This window comes from Daktulosphaira vitifoliae, unplaced genomic scaffold, assembly GCF_025091365.1.
Source record: "Daktulosphaira vitifoliae isolate Bord-2020 unplaced genomic scaffold, ASM2509136v1 Scaffold_1, whole genome shotgun sequence".
NCBI classification, from domain to species: Eukaryota; Metazoa; Arthropoda; class Insecta; order Hemiptera; family Phylloxeridae; genus Daktulosphaira; species Daktulosphaira vitifoliae.
In genome coordinates, this window is record NW_026099572.1 from 44140692 (window position 1) to 44147243 (window position 6552).

The 6552-nt window shown below is 23.9% G+C and overlaps 1 protein-coding gene and 1 long non-coding RNA gene across 10 annotated transcripts in view; both read right to left on the reverse strand.

Moving 5' to 3' along the window:
* Nucleotides 1-1492, reverse strand: part of LOC126901200 (uncharacterized) — a 17077-nt gene extending 15585 nt beyond the window's left edge. The window contains exons 1-2 of the long non-coding RNA XR_007702993.1: nt 1345-1492; nt 1130-1265 (exon numbers count right to left, since the gene is read on the reverse strand). This is a non-coding gene — a long non-coding RNA (uncharacterized LOC126901200). The remainder of the gene's footprint in view (nt 1-1129; nt 1266-1344) is intronic.
* The window catches only part of LOC126900973 (transmembrane protein KIAA1109 homolog), a 76559-nt gene that overhangs the window by 36595 nt on the left and 33412 nt on the right, over nt 1-6552 (reverse strand). The window lies entirely within an intron of this gene.

The window sequence follows — 6552 nt, forward strand, 5'->3', positions numbered from 1 at the left end:
TATTAAAAAAAAAAAAACATCCTATCACTTTCTTACTTCCTTAAAATTTTATCAACTAAAATTTCAAATAAAAAACATAATTGAATTATTCATGTGTTATTAATTATTAATTATTCAAAAATAACTAAAAAACCCCAGCACATTGGTGACGTAGCATGGTTGGATGAAGTATAATGATATCCGACAATGATTAAAATCATTAGAAGAAAAAACGCTTCGATGTAAACTTTAGATAGTATTTAATTTTAAAAAATTGGTGGATTCTACTAGAACTACATAATCTGCTGTGTTCTTATTAATATACTGATTAAGATAAAGTATGTCGAATGAAAAAGGGATATAATTATTATTTCTTATAAAAAAATTGTGTTGATCCATACACTTTTCAATAAGTTATAGCATTATAAAGTAAAAAATGTAAAAAAATAAATTGAGAATTTTTATACAAAAATAGCATTTGGTAGCCATTTTCACCGTGAAGACAAAATAAAGTTCCAAATTTTTTTTTCCCATAATAAAGTACATTACGTTAACTTTAATTTAAGATATATATAAAAGTGTCAGACTTTCCGGAATACTTTAAAAAGTTAAGTTTAAAAATTAAATTTTTTGTGCATAAGTTGTCATTTTGAATCCCTCCTGTGGGCAGGTAAAGTGTGAAATTTATAAATAAATATAATAATTATAATAAAAAAAATATACCAAATGGTAGGTAAAAACATTATGCATCTTTAAAATCTATTATTATTTTTCCCTAGAATAAAATTTTTTAGATAACATAGTCAATTTTGCGTAGCTTTATTTAAGAGTTTCATTTGATATTAAACAATTAATTTCAGAAAAACAGAATATTTTCATTATATTTTTAAATAATAGAATAATATTCTTATTTTTGAAATACTTTAATATTTGTTATATACAACTGATTAAATTTTGTGTTTTTTATATAAATTACGCAACTAAATGTTTTTCATGAAAAGCCAAAGTTTAATATAAATTAATCATGCTGCAATAAATCATTTATATTAATAGAANCATTAATCACGCTGCAATAAATCATTTATATCAATAGAAAAATAAATTTTTTACTGGATACTTAAAGCTTGTAAAATAAAAATGTATACATTACCTTTAACTTTTGTTCAAAGCCATCCCTATGACAGCGTCGGTGATGACACATCTCTCAATAAACATTATTTTATAAGTTTCATTGACCACTTTTCAATATGTAAAGGTGTTTCAAAAATATCACGTATCAAAAAAAACTTAAAAATATTAAAAATAATTTTAATTTCATATTTTTAGTTTCGGGACGGTCTTTATGAGTTCTATATACTAACTTACTGAGGAACTAAGTATGGCGGCACTTAATGAATGTTTTCAAAAATTAGAAACACTATTAATTATATATCTATACATAACATAATAGAAATTAGCCGTTTTTTAGCTGTCAAGTTTATTTTCGTAATAATACCAATTAATAATACGTAAATTTTACTTGCATGCCAGAAACCATAAGTACATTGTCAANCTTGCATGCCAGAAACCATAAGTACATTGTCAAGTATATTAATGAATTAAAAACTTTGACGAAAATAAAACGTATATCAATCTGTATTATTCAAACTATTAAAAACAGTCGAGGAAGATGTTACCTTGTTATGCAAAAGCTTTAGATTTGTTTGATGTGTAAAATAGTGCGAAAATATGAATAAAGGAAATAAGAGTTGATATTGCTATTGGAATAATCCAAAAATTCCTTCTAAAAATTAAACACTATCTAAAAGTTCACATCAAAGCATTTTTTATTATAGTGATTTTAATTACTTCAGATATCATCTATACATGTCCCAACTACGTCGGAAACCAATTATTTTGAGTTTTTTTTTAAAGTTTTCACTTGTAACAATATATTTTATTGAAAAATAAATTGACAATTGTCAATTTTTTAATTCTTATTTGAAGCTATCTAGTTTAACACTTGATACTTAACTCATTATTCTAAAAAAATAGATTCTATTTGATATCATTAGATAGAGAGTGGTAGCCTTTAATTCCTGTCATCATACCTCCTATAATGGTCGCGTGTTAATGATTCGATCGTGTCCGCAGTCGTCAACCTTTGTTCCTTTTAGCATACAACCGTCATTTTTTAAATATTTTTTCAACTAATCTTTACACAAATTTCATTACTTCTCTCACCTATTTTAAACGTATAATTATTAAATAATTTAACACAGCCAAATTATAGGTAAATTTTTTTTTTTATTTAAGAATTTATTTCTTATAACATCTTTTTTAAATTTTATCATAATTTAGTACTGTTTTTTTAGTAAAATTAACTCCGTTATAAAATTTGTATATTACATTACTCATAATTTACTTTCGATTATAACAGAAAATAAAGGAAAATGTGAAATAATGATTTTATTTAAAAAATATCATATCTAGGAATAGAGAAAAAAGTGACGGAATTATTTTTGAATATAATATTGTATTTCTCAGTAATAAACATTCATAATACATTATTCACATGCTTACATATTGATCCATTTATTATACTAGCATCCCTGTATTATATTTTAAAAATATATTTATTAACACATACATGTATACATATATATTTTTTAGGTTTACATTGATAGATTTAAATAATCATCATGTATATAATATGTATACACATATATATACTATATATATATATATGCGAAAAGTTGACGATTTAGGCAAGATGAGTTTCTTTGATTTAAAAAATATACTAATGTTTGCAAATTTTATGGATATATTTTTAAACATATTAACCAAACAATGAAAAATTATTCGAAAATAATTTAAATAACATTGATGTTTATTTTAAATCGTTTTTATACCTTTTTGTAAGAACGATATATGAATTTTTGTTTTATGCGGTAAAATTTTAGATATAATATATATTATTAATCTGACTTTTTACCTGCCTACAGGGGGTTTGAAAATGAAAACTTTTTCACAAAAAATTTACTTTTTCAACTTAAATTTTGAAAGTGTTCCAAAAAGTTTGACACTTTTATATAGATCTTAAATTAAAGCTAATGTAATGTACTTTATTATGCAAAAAAAAAATTTCGGACTTTATTTTGTCTTCACGGTAAAAATAGTCACTGTATTCAAAAATATGCTAATATTGTGTTTTAATTCTGGGTTTTGTATTTTATTTTATTTTTATATACCTTACAAGGGGTGTACACAGATTTTCAAAATTATTATATAAGTGCTATTATTGTGTGAAAATTCTCAATTTTATTTTTTACATTTTTAACTTTATAATGCTATAACTTCTTGAAAAGTGAATGGATCAACATAATTTTTTTATGAAAAATAATATTTTTTAATAATCCCTTTTTCATTTGACGGTTACAATTGTTAAATATTTTTACTGAACCAAATGTCACCGTTACAATCAACCTAGTCAATTAAATGAATTTTTACAATTATATTTTTATTCAATCTAACATTATTTTTTAACATCAGAAAAAAAACCCAATACAGGGGGATCGCGGCATAGTGGTGACGTGGCATAGTTGGATCAAGTATAATGATATCTGACAGTGATTAAAATCACTATCAAAAAAAAACCCTTCGATGCAAATCTTTAAATAATTTTTAATTTTAAAAAATTGGTGGATTATTCCAAAAGCTATATGATGTTAGTTGCTTATTAATATCCTGATTAAGATAAAGTATGTCGAATAAAAAAGGGATTATTAAAAAATATTATTTCTCATGAAAAAATTGTATTAATCCATTCACTTTTCACTTTTTATAAAAGTGTCAGACTTTCCGGAAAATTTTCAAAAGTCAAGTTGAAAAAATTCATTTTTTGTGAAAAAGTTGTCATTTTAAATCACCCCCTGAGGGCAGGTAAAGGGTCAAATATAAAAAAAAAATATGCCAAATGAAAGGTAATGATATCATGCATTTATATAAAAAAAAATTATATTGATTTGGTTATTTTTAAAAAGGTTATGGCAATTTTAATTTAAAAAATTTCGAAAATTAGCGATTTTTAAATTTGTAATTTTTTTGGAGGTTTCCTCCATTTACGGGAAACGAGGGAATTTTTTTCAATTTTTGAGGGTCATGTCTTTGACTAGATACGATTGGTGATCTTTTGACGTATCATTGAAAGAAATCGGTTCGGTGAAAGCTGAGAAAGTGGTGAGACTCAAAAAAAAAAAAAAAACACATCTTAGTAAAACCAATTCCTTCTCAGCTTCGCATCGAAGCTAATATTGTTAAATTAACGAAAAATTCGTTTAAAATAATAAATGAGCACTGTAAACTTGAGAAATTATACTAGACAGTTTAAACAAAAGTTATTAGTTGACTTTTAAATCTACATTAAATTATAAAAAATATAATATACTTTAAGATGATAAAAGAAAAACTATACAAATACTTTATTTTTAAAAAAAAATTTAAACCCGATCAGAAATTATATTGTATCAAATAATCATATAATATTGATAAAACTAAACTTGTAACCAAATAGTTTTAAAGGAAAAACTATTTAGCAGAAAAACTATAGATAAAATATTTGCCAGAATCTTTTTTTCAAAAAATTTAAAACAACTATATAAAAACAAAGAGCTTTTCTAAATTCAAATAAATGAAATAGTCATACGAAAAGAGATATGTAAATAGATCCTTCATAGATATAAAAATTTCAATGATTTTTATGGATACAAACTTTTTTAAAAGATTTTTGTATAATTAAATCATAACATGATTAATTAATGAAAATTATATATTGAAAATATTCATATTAATAAAATGTTTACATTTTAGGATAGCCTATAGTCTTCAAAATAGATTAATTTGTCATTATGCAGGTCTCTCTCCCACGCACACAAAAAGTTATTATTATATAAAATAATTTTAACTAGAGAGGAATTAATTTACCCCCAAATTTTTTTTAATTTTAGTTTCACTATTTTGTACACAATGATCAAATTTTGCAAATTTTACTTGTAGTACCCAGACACTAGGAGTACTACCTGATTATATCCCTGAGGGTATAAATTTAAAGCTATGAAAGGTGAGAATAATCAACTTTCTTTTCATGCATTAAAGTGTTTAATTTTANGTGAGAATAATCAACTTTCTTTTCATGCATTAAAGTGTTTAATTTTATAGTTCATTCAGACTTATAAAAACTAAAAATAAGGCCAAATTGTACAAAAAAAAATTAATAAATGTTTATATAAAATTTTTAATTTTTAATTTTAAAATTTAAATTTTAAAATCAATATATTTTTAGCTTCGGATTGAAGTAAAACATTCCTAAAAATTTTTTATTTTAACAAAAGATAGAGTTATTTAATTAAATAATAGGTATAGAAAATCCAATACAGCCTTTTATTTGTGCAAGAGTAATAAAAATATAACTAATCTTTGGTTTATACAAAATACTTAATAAAATTAACATAAAGATTATAAAATGGAACAAGATGGCAGAAATAAGTAGGATCACTTATATAAAATTTTAAAATACAAGTAAAAATATAATAAGAAAAAGAATGTTCTCGTTGTTTTAATGGAATATATATTTTTAATTTCAATTGTCTCATCTAATGGTATCTTCATCTCGAGCCAAAACTACCATTCGTAACATTAGTACAGACAATACTTTGTCTAATGGATCCATAAACCCTCTTTGCATCCACTTGGGTATGGTTGTTCGTGCGTGAGAAAATCCTAATTTTTGAAGTATGTAATCTACACCATATGGTTCTATACTTTTACCACCCCATGATAATAGTCTATTTAAAAATAGAATGTGTCATTAAAAAAAAAAAGATAATTACAATAAAATATACTGTATAAATATAATATAATATTAATAATTGATTAATGTTTACAAATTTATTTACCGAACAGTTGGTTCCAAATGCCATGTAGTACAATTATAGTCTCTCCAGTCATTAGTGAATGATGGAGGAGATTCCGAATAAGATTGAGGAATTTTACTAGTACTTGGCATGTCTGGACTTTGAGATCTATTAATCATTGAAGACTGAAATAAAATATCAATTATAATTAAATAATTTACAATTAAAACAAGAGGTAAATACAATATTTTTAACATAAATTATCACATCTATAACTTACAACTTTATCTTTTTCCCAAATATAGGATGTGATGAGATCATGGAGGAAGAAAAATGCTTCAGCATCAACAGTGACAAATATATGGTCTTCAAATTCTGTGATAAAACTACATTCAACAGTTGGTTTTATATCACAAGGTGAAGGCAGTTTTACTGGTTGTATGTGGTCAGTCTTAAGATTCAACTGTAAAGTAGGTAAAGCAAATATAACTTCTCGTGTATGAGTATAGTTTTCATGTGGTTTAGGTGTTCGTGAACGAGGTGTTGGCTCGGTTTCATTTTTTTCACGTTCTAAACTTGGAAATCGATCAACTTCTACAACAATTACAAATAATTCAAGTTGAATAAATATTAATATAAATAAAACATTAGCTAAAATTATTCAATAAATTGTTTTTATGAA